Source organism: Pseudophryne corroboree, chromosome 6, assembly GCF_028390025.1.
Source record: "Pseudophryne corroboree isolate aPseCor3 chromosome 6, aPseCor3.hap2, whole genome shotgun sequence".
In the NCBI taxonomy this organism is placed as follows: Eukaryota; Metazoa; Chordata; class Amphibia; order Anura; family Myobatrachidae; genus Pseudophryne; species Pseudophryne corroboree.
In genome coordinates, this window is record NC_086449.1 from 163,379,346 (window position 1) to 163,401,891 (window position 22,546).

Genomic DNA, 22,546 nt, shown 5'->3' on the forward strand with positions numbered 1-22,546 from the left:
TTGTCTTTTTTCAACCTTCGATACTATGTTACTATGTTACCACAGTCTGTTTTCTTTGACCGTGGTATTTTCAAATTTTCGCATTGCACGACTCAAATCCTCGTCACTAACATTGTCTTCTTCATTTCCATTAACAAGATGTGATTCAGGAGTTCCCTCCAGCTTTCTCTATATGTGAACATCTCTGCAGCAATAACCAATAAACAATATACAAATGATAACAAATAATTGGCTTATAATTGGCTTATTGCGCACAAGGTACCTCCCTCTGCTCCACCTCCCAAAAGGATAGTGAACATATACAAATTATTCAACAAGGATGGCGCTGATAGAGTTTCACTTTAGAGAATTGAACTTTCTGTATAAGTTATTAACCAGACTTATCCCATTAAGGTTTTTTGAACTTGCAATTCTAAGGGCGGTATTAAACTCTTTTCACCCCTTTCCACACCCATTCTGTTTCTGCTGATGTGCGTGGTATAATAATTTCAGCTTGCAACCCCCGGGGTAGCAAGCTATGAGCGTGATATGCGTTATAACGGGCATCACTTTATAAAGGATATTGGGCGTGATATATCATTTGAATACCACCCTAAAGGGGGAATTCAATTGTTTGAAAAGTCAGTTGAATGTCTATTTTTTCCTATCTAATAGAAAGGAAAAAACAGACACCCTACCGAATTTTCATACAATTGAATTCCACCCTAAGAGTTTTGTATATGCCTTAAGGTGTAAATGTGGTCTAGTGCAGTGGTTCTCAACCTCAGCCCTCAAGTGCCCCCAACAGTTCATGTTTTCCAGGTCACCTAGCTGGTGCACAGGTGTATTCATTACTCACTGACACATTTTAAAAGACCCACAGGTGGAGCAAATAATTTCACTTGTAATCCTGGGAGGAGACCTGGAAAACATGAACTGTTGGGGGTACTTGAGGACTGCGGTTGAGAACCACTGGTCTAGTGTATGTAGGCAAAATGGGGAGGAGTCTAAAAGTTTGCCTTGCAGAACACATCTACAATATAAAAAAAGTTCTAGCCACTCACTATGTGGGGTAAATTTACTAAGACGGGAGTTCTATTTAAGATGGGATGTTGCCCATAGCAACAATCAGATTCTACTTCTCATTTATCTAGCACCTTCTAGCAGATAATACCTGGAATCTAATTGGTTGCTATGGGCAACATCCCTTCTTAAATAGAACTCCCATCTTAGTAAATTTACCCCTGTATCTCTGCACATTTTAAATTAAAACACAACTCTAATGAATGTTTCATAAAAGCCTTTTGGGGTATCCAGCAAGTTCATTCTAATTGGAGGTCTAAACAGATTGTCTCAACAGGTCCACAAATTGTATTGTAAAAGAATAATCACATTTCAATTAGACTGACAGCAGAGCTCTGGGAGGAAGTAACTGAATTATGGGCAAGGTGAAATAAATACTGAAGTGTGCTAAATGTTCGTCTCTACTAATACCATCACATAAACTAGAAAAGGGGGCATATTTACTAATTATCAGATCATAACAAAATAAGAAATTAAGTATGGCCGATACAAACTATTTTACACATGTAGAAGCTGCGATGTGTAAAAGTAAAGTGATTGCTTATAGGGGGATCAGTATAAACTACTATTTGGGGTCCTGAGGACTGAGATTGAGAACCTGTGTATTATAGGCTACAATGTATATAATGGCTAATGCATTACAGAGCTTGATAAATTTGGCAGGTAAGCACCCCCATTTCAATGGGGCCTTATTTTGCTAACGAAACCAAGGGATCGCATCAGATATCTCTGATATTACTGTATTCTCCCATAGATAAGTTTGGGGAGTACTTATTATTTGCGTGTCCCCCCAAAAAATATGTTTTTTCTTATTCTGGGGGTATAACCCGCAAATAATAATAATAATAATAATAATAATAATAAAAATAATAATTAATAAATAGCCCCCATTTAACAAGAATATTTTTGCCAGTCATGCCTTATTATTTTTATTAAACAAACTGGGGGAAAAACACAGAGTGAGAGTCTCTGTCACATTCTGTCATCCGTATCATGTGCACTGTTACATATGCAGTACAGTTTATTTTGTTGATCTTAAATATTTTTTTTGTAACAGGTTTGTGTCAACAATTCCCTAATGTGAATCTTTGCCCCAGGGTGACATTTGTGTTTGCAGGTTCTAGGGCCGGTTCTAGACCTTGTGGTGCCCAGGACAAAAGTTTCCTTTGGCGCCCCCCCCCCCTCCCTCCCCGACAGGCAAAAGACGGTTAGTGGGCGCCGTAGGTGCACGGCAAAAAATAGGGGCGTGGCTTTATGGAGTAGGGCCGTGGTCAGTTATGCCCCGTGTAGCTGTGCCCTCAGTTGTGCCTCCGGCAGGGCCGGATTAACAATGATGCGGATGGAGCTGCAGCTCCAGGCCCCCCATGAAAATAGGCCCACCGCCCACAAGATCCTCTGCACAGTGTTGACAGGAAAAAAAATATTCCTGTCCCCATCAGCGGCCATCCGAATCTCAGCACAGCCACCCCCGGCCAATTCAAAGCTCTGCCTTACCAACCCAACCTAGCGTCGGGTGCCTGAAGCCCCGCCCACTCACCCACAGCTGCATAATCTTGAACCGAAGCCCTGCCTACTCACCATTGGCTGTCTGAAGCACAAGCCTCTAGAAGCCCTCCCATTCAACCTCCGATCTGAAGCTCTGCCCATGCTGCCGGTTGTTAGAAGCCCCGCCCACAGCCAACCAAACCATGGGGGTAATTCCAAGTTGATCGCAGCAGGAATTTAGTTAGCAATTGGGCAAAACCATGTGCACTGCAGGAGAGGCAGATTTAACATGTGCAGAGAGAGTTAGATTTGGGTGGGGTGTGTTCAATCTGCAATCTAATTTGCAGTGTAAAAATAAAGCAGCCAGTATTTACCCTGCACAGAAATAAAATAACCCACCCAAATCTAACTCTCTCTGCACATGTTAAATCTGCCTCCCCTGCAGTGCACATGGGTTTGCCCAATTGCTAACTAAATTCCTGCTGCGATCAACTTGGAATTACCCCCCATGCTCATTCATTTTTTCTGGCCGAAGTCAAGCCCACAGGAGGTGGAAAGTACAGTAGTACTAGTAAGCAGTGGCGGATTTGGGTGCCACATGCACAGGGCGGCATATAAGACCATCTCTCCCCCTCCTCTCTCCCCGCAGCCCACCAGCAGAAGGCTTGTTTTTTGTTTATATTTTTTACTAAGAGGGGAGATTGAGATTCTGGAGAGGCCGGGAGGAAGAAGGAACTGTGAGCAGGGGGCGGAGCTACACGGGACCCAGGCAGAGAGGGCTGCTGCTACACATGTGCCTGCTAAAGAAGATCCCCAGGGGCTGCTTGTGAAGTAAGCTGTGTATGTGTGCAGTGTTTGTCTGTTTACACTGTGTATACTGTATGTGTGCAGTCTCTGTGTGTATGTATGTATGTGTGTATGTATGTATGTATGTATGTATGTATGTGCAGTCTGTGTACGTATGTATGTATGTATGTATGTGTAGTGTGTGTATGTATGTATGTATGTATGTGTAGTGTTTGGATGTGTACAGTGTATGTGCAGGGTGTGAGCAGTAGGGGAACAGTGTGTGTGTGTGTGTGTGTGTGTGTGTGTGTGTGTGTGTGTGGGGGGGTGATTGGGTAATGTGGGGTGCTGTAACTAGGGGTAGGTAGACGGCAGTGGCGGATTTAGCGGGGGGCGATTAGGGCGATTGCCCCCCCTACACATACCGGTACCGGGATAGAGGCCGGGTCCCGCCGCGGTGTTGGGAACGGGGTGGAGAACGGTGCAGCGACGCGGGGGAAGAGGAGAGAGAGAGCGTCCTGACGCGCGTACAGGGAGGAGGGGGCGTGGTCAGAACAGAGGCCGGCGGGGACAGGCTACAGTGATTGTATACACTGCTGCCTCTGCCGTCCGTTCTGACCACGCCCCCTCCTCCCTGTACGCGCGTCAGGATGCTATCTCTCTCCCCTTCCCCCGCCGTGCTGCACCGCTCTCCACCCCGTTCCCAACACCGCGGCGGGACCCGGCCTCCATCCCGACTCCTCATGCTGCTGCGGACAAAATATGAGTAGGTGTCAGTGTATGCCATGTCTCCTTCCCTCCAAGCTAAAGTGTGTGTGTGTGTGTGTGTGTGTGTGTCATCCACCCCCCTTCTCCTCCTAGCTTGCTAGCTAAAGTGTGTGTGCCATGTCTCCCCTCCTAACTAAAGCGTCTGTGTTCCATGTCTCCCCCCTCCCCTCCTAGCTAAAGTGTCTGTGTGCCATTTCTCCCCCCTCTTCTCCTAACTAAAGTGTATGATATGTCTCCCCTCCTAGCTAAAGTGTGTGTGTGCCACGTCTCCCCCCTGTGTTTTTTTTCCTCGCTGCCCCAGTGTAAGTTAATAAAGGGGTCATGACTTAGATGATGACGAAATTTCAGTTTTAAAGAAAGGTTTGAAATTTTGCCCTTCTAATGAGATTAATTTTTTTAATTTATTCATTGATATTCAGAAATTTGTACGGAAATTATCTTTGAAAAAATTATTTGGAGAAAAAAATGATCAGCTAACACAAAATCAAAATGAAAAGGTTTTTAAAAAACCATCACATTTTAACCCTAGTCATGTAAGGGGATGTTTTGTGGAGTCATTTCAAAAAATAGTGAATGAAGAGATACGTGCCTTGCAAAATAACCTTCCGGCCCATAGACATAATCTCACTAAAAGTGAAAGAGATGCTCTGGATAGACTACAGAAAAATGAGTCTATCATAATTAAACCGGCAGACAAAGGGGGGGGGGGGGGGTTGTTATTATGAGCAGGAATCTATATGAGAACGAGGCCATGCGCCAACTGAAAGATGGTATTACTTATAGGAGATTAAGGGCTGATCCTTCAGTTAGAGTACTAAACAGCCTGAAAGAGTTGATTAAGGAATACGTAGATAATGGTACACTTGACACATCTACTTCAGAATTTCTCATTAATAATGAATATACAATTCCAGTGCTATATTTTTTACCGAAGATGCACAAGGATGAACAGAACCCCCCTGGGCGCCCTATTATAGCGGGTACGAATTCAATTACTGCCAATATGTCACATTATATTGATTTTCAGTTACAGCCTTTGGTAACTAAAGGTCGCTCATATCTAAAAGACACACGGGATGTGCTTAATAAATTAAAGGAGGTGAAATGGGAAAGTGACATGTGGTTGGTGACAGGGGATGTCACTTCGTTATACACGATCATTAAACATTCAGATGGTCTAGAGGCGGTTAAAACTAGCCTGATAAACACAGAATTACAAGAAAGCCATCAATAATTCATTCTTCGGGGCATATCTTTTATTTTGCAAAATAATTATTTTAATTTTAATGGTGAGTATTATAATCAGGAGGTCGGTACCGCCATGGGGACCAGGTTCGCCCCCAGCTATGCGAACCTCTTTATGTCCAGATGGGAGGACACCTCAGTTTGGGGTGGGCATGGTTGGGGGTCGAGCCTGGTCCAGTGGTGGCGGTACATAGATGATGTACTCTTTATTTGGAGAGGGGATTTGGTTTCTTTGGAGAATTTTTGTCGTTATTTGAATACCAATGACTTGGGGATTGTTTTAACTTTCAAACATAGCACCTCTGAGGTGAATTTTCTGGACCTCTGTTTATATGTTGTTGACAATAAGGTTGAGTCTACGGTTTATATCAAACCGACAGACTCAAATACCTATATCAGCACTCAAAGCAATCACTTACCTATATGGTTGAAAAATGTGCCTGAGGGACAATTCACGCGCCTTAGGCGTAATTGTTCGGAAAAAGATAAATTTACTACAGAGGCACTTACCATGAAAAAAAGATTTGAACAAAGAGGATACAAACCCCTACGTCTTCAGGAATCCTTAGAAAAAATAGCAGCTGTGGACAGGGAGACTTTGCTGATAACCAAAGCAAAAGAACCCTCAATAGAAAAGGTTCACAATCTGGCTTTTGTTACACAGTTCAATGGGTACCATAAACATATAGAAAACGTATTTCAAAGAAACTGGCATCTTCTAAAGAAAGATCCAGCTCTGTCCTCCATGTTGCCCGAAAAACCTAAATTTATATACAAAAGAGCACCAAATTTGAGGGACAAATTAACATCCAGTGCATATGTTGAGAGACCCTTAGGAGGTATAGTGAGGAATCAGGGATTTCATAGGTGTGGCGACTGTGCAATGTGTAGGAGTTGTCCATCTAAAAATAGAAAATTTAATGCATTCCTATGGAATGATAAGGAATTTAAGATTCAACAATTTATTACGTGTAATAGCAAATACACAGTTTACGTGATACAGTGTTCATGCAACAAATTATATATAGGGAAAACCAGCAGGACACTGAAAATACGTTGGGCAGAGCATCTACGTAATATACGGAAGGGGTTAGTTACTCATCCCTTTTCACTTCATTTTAAAGAGATCCATAATTGTTCAACAGATCATATTGTTTCATTTTGTGGTATTGAATTAACCAAAGTGCAGTGGAGTAACAATGACAGGGATAGTAGACTAGCAAAAAGCGAAATGAAGTGGATTTTTAACTTGCAAACACTTGCACCGGGAGGTCTTAATCATGAGTTTGAACTCAGATGGTTTTTATAAGTTGTTACAGTTGCCCAAATCCAATCTCAAGTTAACAAGGCGTCTTTCTTCTTTTTTGAACTAACATAATTTTTTTATTTTTTCATTCATTCATTCACTATATTCATTTTTTATTATATATAGGTATGTCCCATAAAGATCTCATATGGTTAAAACTAGATTCAATATATTTTTCACCTATCTATTAATTATTCTTTTCCTTTTTGAAATGTTGCTTTGGTAACAGCAATATAAACATGAGCTGCCAAGTACATAGGAAGACAGCTTTATGAGTCCGGGATTTATGCAGGTCACCATGGTTATATGATAAGGAGTCCTTTTTAAATGTGCACGTTAGTGCATTATAGTGATGCATCTGTATGATGTTTTAAGATTTTTTAACCTTTGGGGTTGTATAGAGATATGACGAGTCCCTTATTTATTCGTAGGATAGTGGAGTTAGGGTTTATGTCCCAACATAGGAAGGGCAGCCATGTGTGGGCGGAAATGTCCGTCAGCAATGTGACGCTGAGGGCACGCCAGGACACATGTCTGTTCGCGAGCAAGGGCGGTAACCATGGAGACGCGGACAGGAAGTTGCATCAGTGAGGGCGGAAGTGTCCGCCCGCGATGAGAACGGAAACTAATGTAGTCAATTTAGATTTGCACAGTATGCTGGGTACACGTGGAAACGTGTTACCATAGCAACTGTAACCAGTATTCGGAATCAGCTGTTTCCTTTCAATTTCCGGTTTGTTCTTATAAATATTTACGTCAGTATAGCACTCTTGATCCTTGAAAAAGCCCCATTTGCGGGGAGAAACGCGTTGGATGAGTGCATACAGGTGGTTCCTGCACGACTTGGTTTATTGAGGTTGGATTTGTGGTCATATCATCTTGCTGATTAGCGCTGTTTTCGGCCGGCGGCCTTATCAGCATTTTCACTGTCTGCCTTGAATTATTTCTGTGTAAAGGTCCACTGTTTGTATTTTATGTTATTAAAGTGTTTTTAAAGTATTTCACTCCTGGTGATACTCTTGGAGCCTGATATAAAGAAACCGCTACGTGAGGATTCGCACTCCATTTTGAGTGAGTAATGGTACGCACTGCACCATATGCCTTACTTATAATCATTGGGTGGATTTATAGATACCTTTATGTGTGAAGAACAGTCTTAATAACTGTGAGTGGGGTACGCCATCCATCTTCTTTGAAAGTTGATTTCTGGGTTGCATTGTGTGCATTCAGCATTTAAAGACGTACTACACCATGATGCATATTTTTATTTTTGTTCACATATGTTGTTGATACATCGCATGGAGCGGAAGATCTGATCGCCCCTAGATAACTACAGGAGGAATTACCTTGGGATTGGACTCCTAATATATATATGGACTATAAGTATTTTTTCAGTTATTTTTTATGAAACCACACTGAGCGCTATTATTTGAGATTTTTTTCATTTACTGTTGTTACATACGAGGGTTAGGTGGCCCTCATTTGCTCAATAAGCTGCACAAGTGTATTTGCGCCTTGGGTGTTGATTAATTTTGCTTTCTTATTAAGGGGGTAGGATTCCCCTTGCCCCCAGTGCCTGCATTATTTTGTCTCATTCAGTGTACTGTAATGTGAATTTCGGCTCATTCAGTGTGCTATAATGTGAATTTCGGCTCATTCAGTGTGCTATAATGTGAATTTCGGCTCATTCAGTGTGCTACAATGTGAATTTCAGCTCATACAGTGTGCTATAATGTGAATTTCAGCTCATTCAGTGTACTATAATGTGAATTTCAGCTCATTTAGTGTGCTATAATGTGAATTTCGGCTCATTCAGTGTGCTATAATGTGAATTTCAGCTCATTCAGTGTGCTATAATGTGAATTTCAGCTCATTCAGTGTGCTATAATGTGAATTTCGGCTCATTCAGTGTGCTACAATGTGAATTTCAGCTCATTCAGTGTGCTACAATGTGAATTTCAGCTCATACAGTGTGCCATAATGTGAATTTCGGCTCATACAGTGTGCTATAATGTGAATTTCGGATCATTCAGTGTGCTACAATGTGAATTTCGGCTCATTCAGTGTGCTATAATGTGAATTTCGGCTCATACAGTGTGCTATAATGTGAATTTCGGCTCATTCAGTGTGCTATAATGTGAATTTCGGCTCATTCAGTGTGCTATAATGTGAATTTCGGCTCATTCTGTGTGCTATAGAAACATAGAATTTGTCGGCAGATAAGAACCACTTGGCCCATCTAGTCTGCCCCTTTTTTTTTTTTACATTATTTTTATCTCTAACCTTATTTGATCCTTATTTCTTTGTAAGGAGATCCTTATGTCTATCCCATGCATGTTTAAATTGCCCTACTGTCTTAGCCTCTACCACCCCTGATGGAAGGAATGGCGATTCGCCAGTCTGTATCACCAGTGCGCAGGGTTCTCTCCACTAACTGGCAACATTTTATTAGTAATGGCAACAATAGGAAATTTTAGAAGCGAACGGGAAAGGCATTACTGAGTGGGAGGTGCTATGATTAGGGGAGGAGTCATCATTCTTAAACCGCCCCCCCTAAAAGTTAAGTCTAGATCCGCCACTGGTAGACGGTGCATTTGTCCTGTGGACGCACAGTCTGCATCCTCCCATACTTACTAGTAGTATGTTTTTCTTACTAAACTGTTTTTCTGCTGCGGGGTACACTGGGCTCCACAAGGATTGGACAATGGGGGGTGTACAGTAGGATCTTGATCCGAGGCACCAACAGGCTCAAAGCTTTGACTGTTGACAGAATGCACAGCGCCGCCTCCTATATCACCCCGCCTCCCAGCACAGGAGCTCAGTTTGTCAGTTGGTGCTGCAGTAAGCAGGCACTGAACAGAGGGGCTGCTCCAGGCAGCCCTAAGAAAAGCTTTTTATGAATAAAAAGTGAAGACTTCAAGGGCAGCAGCGGTGGTAAATGTCTTGTGACATTCACTGCTGCAGCTACAGCTCTCCCCAGCGGCGCTGTACACTCCCGAGCCCTGGTTGCCGGGTACCTACAGCGGAGGCTCCTGTTTTCTTCACGTTAGACACACACGGCTGGGGCTCTCCAGGATCGCGTGGCCGCGCTTCGGGAGGTGGTGAGTGGGTCCCGCTTGCGGGACCCGGTCTTTATCGCGATCCGGCGCGGTCAGTGGGAGGCGGGCCACGCGCGCTGGCGGTGGACACTGTGGCAGTACAGGCGATCCCACTGGATCACCAGGGCATGGGCGCAGGTCAGGATTTCTCTCTAAACCGGTTTTTATATCGCCCACAGTACCCGGTGGTTTTGCCAGCAGGGGGATAAGGCTTAGACCTGAAGTCCCTCCCCCAGCCCCAGGGCGCCATTTCCAGCAAGTGTTCCCGCCCTGGAGCTGCATTTCTGTCTCTTCCTCACTCCCTGTCAGTGTCTGCGGCGCCATTATCCCTCAGCTCACTGTTCCTGGGACTGCTTGGGCAAATCCTTCTATGTAAAGCTGCCTGGTTGTCAGCGCTGTGCCTTTACATGACACTTAAGTATTTTACCTGCCTTTTTAGACAGTGATAGTTAAGAAAGAGTGCATTTAGTCAGGGTTTTATAGTACAATTACCCTGTGATATACATCCAGTTCTGACTGTGTACTGTTATATCTATTGTTATATAGCTGTGTAAGCTAGTCCAGTGCAGTATTATTGTCAGTAATAACCTCTGCATTGTACAAACTGTGACTTTCTGTGTGTGCATTTGATAGCTGAGTGTTGTCCATTTCGTGTCTTTCACTCAACTTGCTATCCCTATATTCTATAACCTGAGGGGGATTGGTGCGTCAGGTTTTATCTAATATAGGATTTTCACAAAGATATACTGTATTACGTATTTTTCTCTGTGATTTAGTCACCATATCTCTCCTTTATCTCTACTAGTGCTGACTACACTGCGCAGGAGTTTGGGTTTAGAGATATAGTGCTGCTGATAATTGTACTGTGTTACCTCATATTGCAAGTTATATCATGTCTGCTTCTGAGGGTAACGGTTCTGGGGCTGAACACACTGCTGGTGTTGCTGAAGCCACAGACTCATATGAGGAGAATATAGCAGTTGTGGGCTCTGGTTCTGGGGGCTCCTTGCCCCCCAGTAGGACTGTGGCAACGGAGGCACATACTGACCCACCGTGGGCCGCTTTTTCCACGCTTCTGCATACACTAGTTCATAAACTAACACCCCCTATGGGACCCCCAATGCCGGTACTACCGTGTGTGGTCCCTGCAGCTAACCCGCCGTGGGTGGACGATTTATCTGCTCAGTTAAAGAAGTTGAACCAGTCCCTGACTACTAAAAAGTCTGACCATCGCTCGCCTAAGTCCAAGGGGTCCTCTAAGCGAGCGCTTGTCTCCTCACAATCCACTGCTGTCACTGACACCTCGTCTGATGAAGATGGCACGTACACTGACCCCACAGGTTCTGACTCAGATACGGCTGATGGGGAGAGTAGTTCACATGTGGATTATCCTGATCCTTTGGAGGCTATTAAATTAATTCTACAGATTATGGATGATCCCGAGCCATCCGTCCCCCCTAAGAAACCAGATAGGTTTAAGCGTCAGAAGGTGGTTAAATAAGTTTTACCTCACTCTGACCACCTAGTGGATGTACGTCAGGAACCCTGTGAAAACCCGGGTACGAAGTTTGTGCCTCAAAAGAAGATGCTGGCTCGCTATCCCCTCACACCAGAGCTGTCTAAGAATTGGGAAACGCCTCCTCCAGTGGACTCACATGTGGCTAGGATGGTGGTTTCCTCTGCTCTGCCTGTCACTACTGTCACGTCTCTAAAAGAGCCTACGGATAAGCGTGTGGAGGGTTGTCTGAAAGCGATTTACACCCTCACGGGTGCTGCGCAAAGGCCCACTATTGCAGCTACATGGGCTGCCGAGGGTATTGAAGCGTGGGCCTTGGAGTTAGATGCTGAAATCTCCTCTGACCATGCTAGACAATGCTTGTCATATATTGTCACAGCTTCTCGCTATATTAAAGAGGCGGCTTCGGATGCCGGTATCCTAGCAGCCAAGGCCTCTACTACGTCAGTCCTGGCTCGCCGGATATTGTGGCTGAGATCCTGGTCTGTGGATCTGGACTCTAGAAAAACCCTGGAGGTAGTCCCTTTCAAGGGAGCTATTCTGTTTGGGGAGGACTTAAATAAGATAGTGGCTGACTTGGCTACTGCCAAAACTGCCTGTCTGCCAAATACCGCTCCTTCTGTGTCGAAGGCTAAAGGTACGTCCTTTCGCCCCTTTCGCCCTTCAGGTAAAGCAAAAGGTCAGGCGTACCACAAGCAGGCCCGCACTTCCAAACCTGGTAAACCGAAGCCCAAAAGAGCCTTGGCTGCCCGTCAGCCAGCTTCCAAGACCGGTAAGCCTGCCGCCAGGGTGGGGGGCCGGCTTCTAGGGTATACCCAGGAATGGTTGAAGACCACTTCAGATGCCTGGGTACGGGAAGTCGTCACTCGAGGTTACGCCATAACCTTCAAAAACCGACCCTCTCATTGATTTTGCCAGACAGACGTCCCGTCGGACCAGACAAAGGCAAACACTCTGCATTCGGTGGTACAGACCCTCCTGGATACAGGAGTTGTAGTACAGGTGCCTCTTGCTCAGAGGGGCTGGGGGTACTATTCTCCGCTGTTTCTAGTCCCGAAACCGAATGGGTCCTCCCGGCCCATTCTCAACCTCAAGGTTTGTAAAGGTTTCCAAGTTCCGTATGGAAACCCTTCACTCTATAGTTCTGGCCTTGGAACCTGGGGACTACATGGTCTCCCTGGACATACAGGATGCTTACCTGCATATTCCTATAGCAGCGTCACATCAGCAATACCTGAGGTTTGCTATTGGCAACCTCCATTACCATTTTCGGGCGTTACCTTTTGGTTTGACAACGGCTCCGCGAGTTTTCACCAAAGTAATGGCGGTGATGACGGTGGTACTCCGCCGTCAAGGGATCAGGATACTGCCGTACCTGGACGACTTGTTAATCCTGGCAAATTCCCCAGAACTTCTCCTGCGTCATCTGGATATGACGGTCCGGTTTCTACAAGCCCACGGGTGCTTCCTTTCTCGTCCGCAAGTGTCAATACATTCGGCAATGCAGGTGCTAGGCCTCATGGTCTCAGCATTCAACATGGTGGAGTATGCTCAATTCCATTCTCGTCCCCTCCAGAGGCTGATTCTAGCCAATTGGGATGGCCTGCCTCACCAGATCAGGTCTCAGATGATCTCATTGACTCCGGGGGTCCGTCTGTCGCTACTTTGGTGGCTCCGGGACCAACAGTTGTGCAGGGGCCGTTCCTTCTGGATATCCAACTGGGTCCTGTTGACGACAGATGCCAGTCTACGAGGTTGGGGCGCGGTGCTGGAGCAACACTCCCTTCAGGGTCAGTGGACCAAGGAGGAATCTCTCCTCTCGATCAACATTCTGGAATTGCGGGCGGTCTTCAATGCTTTAAACCTGGCCCAGCATTTCATTCAGAACCGTCCTGTTCAAGTACAGTCAGACAACGCCACCACAGTGGCTTACATAAATCATCAAGGCAGCACTCGAAGCCGTTTGGCAATGAAGGAAGTGTCACGGATTCTACGTTGGGCGGAACGCCATCTACTGGCTATATCGGCAATATTCATTCCGGGGGTCCTGAATTGGGAAGCGCACTTTCTCAGTCGTCAGGACGTGCATGCCGGCGAGTGGAGCCTCCATCCATAAGTGTTTCAACTCCTAGTGGAAAAGTAGGGTCTTCCAGATGTAGATCTTATGGGGTCTCAACACAATCACAAGGACAAGGGATCCTCAAGCAGCATTCGTGGTTGCGCTGGCGGTGCCGTGGAGGTTTCGGCTGCCGTACGTGTTCCCTCTGGTGTCACTCCTGCCCAGGGTAATTCGGAAGTTCAAGCAAGAAAAAGGAAATCTGCTTCTCACCAGACGGCACTGGTTCTCAGACCTGCAAGGCCTATCGTCAGAGCGTCCACTTCTACTTCCACAACGCCCAGACCTCCTCGTTCAGGGCCCCTGTGTCTACCAGGACCTAGCCCGGCTGTCTTTGACGGTGTGGCTCTTGAAGCTTCCGTCTTGAGGGCTAAGGGTTTTTCTGAAGAGGTCATTAAAACTATGTTGCGGGCCCGGAAACCGGCTTCTGCTCGGATTTACCATAGGGTCTGGCATTCCTACTTTGTTTGGTGCGCATCTCATAATTATGACGCTTCCAAGTTTAGTACAGCCAAATTTTGGCTTTTCTGCAGCAGGGCCTAGATTTAGGCCTGCGTCTGGCCTCCCTCAAGGTTCATATTTCTGCCTTGTCAGTGTGGTTTCAGAGAAAAATTGCGACTTTACCTGATGTTCATACTTTCACTCAGGGTGTGTTGCGTATCCAACCTCCCTATGTCCCGCCTGTGGCTCCTTGGGACTTGTCGGTGGTTTTGGAGGCGTTGTAGGAGCCTCCGTTTGAACCCCTGGGTTCAGCTGACCTTAAGTGGCTTTCCCATAAGGTGGTGTTCTTGCTGGCTATTGCCTCTGCTAGAAGAGTGTCGGATCTGGGAGCCTTGGCTTGTAGTTCCCCATATGTGATTTTTCACCGTGACCGGGCGGTTCTTAGGACTCGTCCCGGATATTTGCCTAAGGTGGTTTCTTCGTTTCACCTTAATCAGGAGATTGTGGTTCCGGCCTTTGGGGGTCATTCCGAGTTGTTCGCTCTGTAAAAATCTTCGCATCGCAGCGATTTTCCGCTTAATGAGCATGCGCAATGTCCGCACTGCGACTGCGCCAAGTAAATTTGCTATGCAGTTAGGATTTTTACTCACGGCTTTTTCTTCGTTCTGGCGATCGTAATGTGATTGACAGGAAATGGGTGTTACTGGGTGGAAACAGGCCGTTTTATGGGCGTGTGGGAAAAAACGCTACCGTTTCCGGAAAAAACGCAGGAGTGGCCGGAGAAACGGGGGAGTGTCTGGGCGAACGCTGGGTGTGTTTGTGACGTCAAAACAGGAACGACAAGCACTGAAATGATCCCAGATGCCGAGTAAGTCTGGAGCTACTCAGAAACTGCTACGAGGTGTGTAATCGCAATATTGCGAATACATCGTTCGCAATTTTAAGATGCTAAGATTCACTCCCAGTAGGCGGCGGCTTAGCATGAGCAAATCTGCTAAAATCCGCTTGCGAGCGAACAACTCGGAATGACCCCCTTTGTCTCTCCTGATTTGTCTCCCAAAGAGCGGTCTTTGGATGTGGTACGGGCTCTCCGTATCTATGTGAAGAGAACTGCTTCTATTCGAAAATCTGATTCTCTTTTTGTTTTGTTTGGATTTCACAAACGTGGCTGGCCTGCTCACAAGCAGACCCTGGCCAGATGGATTAGAATGGTGATTGCACATGCTTATGTGAAGGCTGGTCTGTCAGCTCCTGCTCACATTACGGCCCATTCTACTCGGTCTGTTGGACCCTCATGGACGGCCCAACGTGGTGCGACCCCAGGGCCGGAGCTTCCACTAGGCAGCTTTAGGCAGTTGCCTAGGGGCACCGGGACCTGAGGGGGCAGCCTGCTACAGCTACCTGAAAAAGGTACCATGGTTCTACCTCTTACAGCCGCAGCAATCACCCCAGCACTCATCTTACAGTAGCCGCGACTGCCAAGCTCCGCCTTCACCCACCACAGGCAGTAACTTTGACATCTCCTGGAGTCCTGGCTAGGGGTGACATACGGTGCTACTCTTCATATCAGGTTCTTTCACAGTCTACTCTGCAATGCAGCCTGCAGGTAAAGGTGGCTGCACAGTGCACTCTCTGCTTTTGATAAGGATAAGGAAAGAGGGGGAGAGCAGCAGACTGGGTGTGTGTGCGGGGAGGGGGGGGGGGGATGAGCAGCAGGCATGCACACAGTCTTAGGGGGATAAGCAGCAGCATGCACACAGATGGTGGGGGATAGAACAGACATTTAATGGGGGGGGGGGGGGGGGAGGTGAGAGCAACAGGCACCCACAGAGACTGGGGGGATGGGGAGAAGAGAGCAGCCATGCAACAGACTGAGGGTTGGGGAGGGCAGCAGCATGCCTTTCACCTGAAGGGTGGGTATGGGGAAGCGGCAGTAGGCAGAAGTTTTGCCTAGGGTGCCAAGAAACCTTGCACCGGCCCTGTGCGACCCTAGATCAATTGTGCAAGGCGGCTACGTGGTCCTCTGGGAACACGTTCATAAGGTTCTATGCCTTCGATACTGCCGCTTCTTAGGATGCTTCCTTTGGACGCCGGGCTCTTGTGCCCGCTACAGTGCGTCCCCTCCCATAAGGAACTGCTTTAGGACATCCCCATTGTCCAATCCTTGTGGAGCCCAGTGTACCCCGCAGCAGAAAACTAGATTTATGGTAAGAACTTACCTTTGTTAAATCTCTTTCTGTGAGGTACACTGGGCTCCACAAGGCGCCCACCCTGACGCACTTAGCTTCTTTGGGTTGGTATGGCATTAGCCGCTGACACTTCTCTTGTCGTGAGAGTGTGGTGTATGTGGCTACTAACCGTTGTCGTCTCTTTTCCTGCTACTGCATTGGGCTGGTTAACTAATATCTGAGCTCCTGTGCAGGGAGGCGGGGTTATAGAGGAGGCGGCGCTGTGCATTCTGGGAACAGTCAAAGCTTTGAGCTTGTTGGTGCCTCGGATCAAGATCCTACTCTACACCCCCCATTGTCCAATCCTTGTGGAGTCCAGTGTACCTCGCAGAAAGAGATTTAACAAAGGTAAGTTCTTGCCATAAATCTCGTTTTTAAGGACTGCAACAGCAACCCTGGGGTACTGCACTCCCCATGTGATTTGGGTAATGGTCTGGTGTTCCTGCACTCTGTGGTAGCAGTGAAATTAAGATATTGTTGGAGCTGCAATGTGTGTATTAGTGCACATGAGCATGCGTGCATGACCCCCAGTAAATGTGTGTGTGTGTGTGTGTGTGTGTGTGTATGACACCCCTATCCCTCTCCTTCCCCCCCCCCCCCCCCCCACACCCCGTGAGAGTGTCATCTTCCTGGAGGACTACATCTCCCAAAAGAAAATGGATGCGAGACCACTGGGAGTCGCGGTAACCTACCAGAGGGGCTTTGAAGACCAATTTTTTTTATTGGATACCGCAAGTATCGGAAGTTTAGAAAACCTCATGCTAAATTCAATTCCCCCCAATGTGTGTGCTTTTTTCCTGTGGTGGACAATGTGTGAGCAATTGGGGGGGTTACTTTTTTTTGTGGGGGACAGTGTGTGTGTGTGTGTGTGTGTGTGTGTGTGTGTGTGTGTGTGTGTGTGTGTGTGTGTGTGTGTGTGTGTTTTCCTATGGGGGCTACTGTGTCTTGACTTCTCTGAATTTATTTATTTGCTTTCTGTGGAATAATTTGTTTAATTATAAACTGTTTTGGGTAATAAATGTATAAATTATGAATATAGCTGGATTTGGTAGGGTACAGTGTCAGTTTTGGGGGAGAGGGGACTGAGTGTCATGTGCACAGTGTCAGTTTCCGCAATCAAATCCGGATGGAACCTGCAGGAGAAGGATTGGATGATCTCTCTCTTGCGAGTAAAGGGCAGGGCCGGTTGTACACCTTGTGGCGCCCAGTGCGAAAGTTTCCACTGGCGCCCCCGGCAGCAAAACAGTTAGTGGCTTCATAGGGGAGGGTCGTGGCCACAGTTATGCCCCCAGCAGCTGTGCCAGCCAATCAGCTCCTAACTGCCATGTCACAGGCTGGGTTTAAAAAATGACAGTTAGGAGCTGGTTGGCTGGTACTTTATCTCCATCCACTTTTATCTCCATCCAAGGCTTAGTAAATAGACCCCATAGTGCTGCAGAGCACTGCTCACATTTAATCCAAGGTTGTTCTGTTTGGCTCTGTGCTCCAAATTGAAAATCTTCAGTATATAATAGAGCTAACGGCCAAGAAGCCCTATTCATCATTGTCTCCTTGTAATAGATTAGAGTGCATTTCAAATGTTGATGTATTATGCTATGTTTGTTTCTGTCACCCTGTGGGATATTTATCAAAGCTTGGAGAGAGATAAAATGGAGAGATATAATGTACCAGCCAATTAGCTCCTGTCATTTTACAGGCTGTGCTAGAGAAATTACAGAAGCTGAGCAACCTCTCTCTCCAAGATTTGATAAATCTCCCCACCTCCTAATGTGACATGCATTCCCATACAAAAATCTCTATGCCCTAAAATTTGTATCCCTTTCATGTACCTCCCACGAGCAATGCAATCAATCAGCCGAGATTTATCAAGCTGTAACTAAAATATTTTGAAGAAAGCCTTACTAAACTAAGGCCATCTTCTGATGCCGCACAGATCACAGGCACAACTGAGTCAACATCCACGGTGACTTGGTGAGCTGCCAGAGACTGTCCAGCAACTCACCCATTCATTACAAAGGTCACTGCAGCAAGGTAAGGTAGACATATACTGTATATCTAATACTAGGTGATTCATCGCGTCCTACGGGTGCTCTTCACACCGTCGTAAGGGGCTATGCCCCCTTAACCCTTGTGGTATGCAATATTTGTATTATAAGGAGTATTACCCCCAATCATAATTCTGTGAGTAGTTAAATATTGCACGGACAAAGGGCGTGCAATGGTTAAGGGGTCGTAGCTTCTTGCAATGGCGTGAACAGCGCATGCAGGGCCTGATGAATCACCTAATAGGTGCTGTGGCTGGGGTAGTAGCGGGGGCGGGGGAGACGCGGATTGGGAAGGGATCCGGGGGGACGTGGGGGCGGAGGTCATCCTGGGGGGGAGCACGGGGGGAGGGCTGTGGGTGGGGGCTTGCTCAGGTGGGGGTCCGGAGCCACCGCGGGTGGGGGAGGGGCAGGTGCGGTGGGTGTGGTGGGTGGGGGAGGGGCGGGTGCGGGGGTGCTGCGGGTGGGGGAGGGTTGTCCGGAGCCACCGTGGGTGGTGGATGGTGGTGTGCGGGTGGCGCGGATGGGGCCCGGAGGTACTGCGAGTGGGGGAGGGGCGGGTAATGCTTCTCTTGCTTCTCCTGTAAGCAGCTAGGCTGCTGTCCTCCCTTTGGCAGGGGCTCTCCCAGCGACTCGCACAGCAGCCAATCACTATTCAGCGAGTCAGTCAGTTCTGCCAGCCAATCACTATTGTTAACGCCGGTGTCCCAACGCGCCGCATTACAGGGAAGAAGATGCACTCAATAAACTACAGCTCCCAGCAGGCCTTAGCAACGGAATGCTTTGGCGCAAAGGGCTGCTGGGAGCTGTAGTTTATTTAGTGCGTGTAGACTGTTGGAGGGTATGTTGCAGCCAGGGCCGTCTTTTCGTATGGGCTCAGTGGGCTCTTGCCCAAGGGCCCCAGGAGTATAAGGGCCCTAGGTTGATAGCTGAGAGTCCCCTCTTTCCAGGGATACCAGATTTTTGAAAATCGGGCAAGGGGAACCAGAAATATCCGACTTCAAAGCAGTGGTCCCCATCAAAGCCTGTTAATTGCGCTTCCCAGCCAGATATCTCGGATTCTGTTTGACTTATAGTTTTTCAGAGGGTATACTCCAAACGCTGGGACTCTCCCCTTTTACTGAACACTGGCAGCTTGTTTCTACTATGCCCAGAACCAGAGATATCAGCCTTCCAGCAGCTGGTCCCTGCTCCCGCTCTGCACGCCTGGTATACAGTTTTATATTTTAGTTGGTGGATTTCTCTGGCTTCTGAACTCTGATCCCCAAGTCCCCAGTACCTCCTGAAAGGAGGGACTCTTTAGTGTTTTCATCCCATTCAAAGCTAAGAAATCTACTTCCAGGAACTGGAGATATCTGCACTCAAGCAAGCTGCCCTCCCACCGGAAAATGGTGAATATTAAGCCCACGCCACTATCCACCCCTCCCCTGCGTATTAAACACCCCCTACCACCCTGGAAGTTATGTACCAGGGCCCCTTCATTCAGCCCAATGCCCCCTTCTACAGTTTAGTGTTCTTCCTCCTGCCCCATTCAGTGGCAAACGCAGGATTTCTAGAGGGGGGTTTCCAAATGCAGTACACAATCTCCCACTCTGCGGAACGTTGGAGCAATTGTGGTAGTCTGGGGGACTGGGGGAGCGGTAGAAGAACCTAGTAAAGACCCTGGACATTAATGTATACTGTATGGAATACAGTATTAATATTTAACACTGTAGATGGTCTATAGTATAGGCTGTATCACACATTTAAATAATATAAATAAGTGGTCAGGAAAAAGATTAAACATACCATAATAAATAAATAAATAAAGAAATACACAAACATAATAGAACCAGTCCTGCACTTTTTAAGCACACATTCTCCCACCTCATGGTAAGGCTCCTGTCTTTTCTTCCTGTTAGCTACTCTCTTGTCCAGTGTACTGATTGAGAATTCACACAGCAAACTTGGTAGAAGAAGATGCTACCACTGGGCATGTGCAGCAACTCTGCTCTGTCCCTTAAACTGCATTATGTGGTGATAGCTCTAGTTATCGTATTATATACCATTGCTATTGTTTTCATAATTTGAGCCACTTGCCAAGAGGAGAGGGGTTTCTGTGCAACCGGAAACCCCCCCTGCGTTTGCCTATGCCATTTCCCACCATCTGTGCAGCAAAGGAGTAATTAGCAGAAATTATTGCTCCAGGTCCTACATGCTAAATTGAAGATAGAACACCCCCTACTGCCCACGAGACATCAAAGCTGCCACTGATACCCCCCCCCCCTACTGCTGGAGGATAGGTAGGGGCCCCAGTGCATTGTTGTGCCCAGGGGCCCACACTGCTGTTAAGACGGCCCTGGTTGCAGCAGATGCAGTGGGTCTATTTTGAGTTGTGGACCTGGAGCTGCAGCTCCATCAGCTCCATTGCTAATGGTTGATGCTAGATCCAAGTGGCCTAAGGGACCTTTTACCTCAGGGGAGGAGCCACGACACAAGGGGGAGGAGCTAGACCAGCGGGATAATTATACTATCCTCGCCACCAACTAATACCTTTAGTAATTTGGTAGCGAGCGAAGCTTGGCAAGCGAAGCAAGCCCGCGAGGGTACTTTTTTCGGGTACCCTGTTTGGCCATAGCTCCTCCCCCTGCTGACGTGTCTCCTCCCCTAGTGACGTCAGAAGGTCCCTTCTCCCACTCCGATTTAGAACCAACCCATTGCTAATCCTGCTCTGTGAACACACAGCAGCCAAAGAGCAGAACCTCCCATTGGATGTAACCTGTGTGGGAGGGCCAATCAGCTGTGGACTGGATGTGATAGACCTGCTGCTAACCCAATGAGAGCTCCTAGCCACTCCCAGCGTTATCCACACAGTCACAGAGTGACAGATCTTGTCTAATATATAGGAAAAATTGGGACTGTCCCGCGAAAATCGGGACAGTTGGGAGGTATGAGATAGCAAAACTGTGGAAGGCCTGGAGCAATTTACACCAATACACATCTGATTTACAATCTAGGAATGAACTCTGTGGTAGTTAGAGACACCCCTAGCACCCCTAGGGGTGGAACAGTAGCACAGAGTATGTCAGCAGACAGCATAACTGTGGAAGGCCTGGAGCAATTTACACCAAACTTGCTACACATCTGGCTTCTGGGAACAAACTCTGTGGTGGTTAGACACCCCTAGGGCTGGGACAGCAGCGCAGAGTATTTCAGGAGACAGCATAACTCCCAAATGCATGGATCAATTTACAACAAACTTGGTACAGATTTTAGCTGAATGTGAGGGAAAAAATTGGTGGTGGGGAAGGCACGGAGTGGGGGGCTTCCACTTCTGTATTAGCCTAGGGCGGTTGGAACCCTTAATCAGGCCCTGTCAGAAACCCAGAAGTCCTTATATCGCAAAGGAAATGCTTGATGCATCCATCCCTGTATGTTACTATGGACTGTTTTTTTTTTTTTCTGTCATGTCTTACTGTATTTCATACCAACTGTGTATAGCATTATCTGCACATAATATTTTTGGCACCCTGCCAAACTAGATGCTTACATCAGCTATAAATTCTCTCAGTGTCTCCAGCAGACTGGTAATATGACTAATAATCAATGAACACAAAAAAATAATCTTCCTTCCTGCTCACTGGTCCACACGTCTGTATAGAGTCATACTGTACATTGGGAGTCATTCTGAGTTGATCGCTCGCTAGCTATTTTTTGCAGTGCTGTGAACAGATAGTCACCGCCTATAGGGTAGTGTATTTTTGCTTTGCAAGCGTGCGATCGCCTGTGCAGCCGAGCACTACAAAAAGTTTTGTGCAGCTTCTGAGCAGCTCAGAACTTACTCCTCTGCTGCGATCACTTCAGCCTGTCTGGTCCCGGAATGACGTCAGACACCTGCCCTGCAAACGCTTGGACACACCTGCGTTTTTCCAAATGCTCCCAGAAAACGGTCAGTTGACACCCACAAATGCCTTGTTCCTGTCAATCTCCTTGCGATCGGCTTCGTTAAATCCATCGTCCAGCAACGATCCGCTTTGTACCCGTACGACGCGCCTGCGCATTGCGGTGCATACGCATGCACATGAAAAAATAAATGGTTCAGGTTATCTGCGCTAAAATATACCATTTATAGTGTATTGTTACCACTTCTATGAGACAGATATATATACTACCTCTATTAGTGATAATGAATGTTTATAGGGAGTAAAAGAGAAAGAAAAATGCAACTCTTTTTTTTGATATAGTATAGTCTCCAATTTCTAGAGACACCATTCAATGCAGTATCACACTCCCGTTATAACACAATAGCAATTATGTGACCACGCAGGTGTTACAATGTTTCTCCTTTCTATCTAGGGCTGGCTGCTAATGTTGAAAGATATTCTCCTTTAGCTTGGCTGGTTGGCCGACACTTACTTTAGTGTTCTCACCCGCAGTCATCAAAAGGTATCTTTATCGTACATCCAAATATCTC

The 22,546-nt window shown here is 46.7% G+C and overlaps 1 long non-coding RNA gene across 1 annotated transcript in view; it reads left to right on the forward strand.

The window, feature by feature from the left end:
- Nucleotides 1–3,086: 3,086 nt before the first annotated feature.
- Nucleotides 3,087–22,546, forward strand: part of LOC134936811 (uncharacterized) — a 310,505-nt gene continuing 291,045 nt past the window's right edge. Inside the window, exon 1 of the long non-coding RNA XR_010180553.1 lies at nt 3,087–3,378. This is a non-coding gene — a long non-coding RNA (uncharacterized LOC134936811). The remainder of the gene's footprint in view (nt 3,379–22,546) is intronic.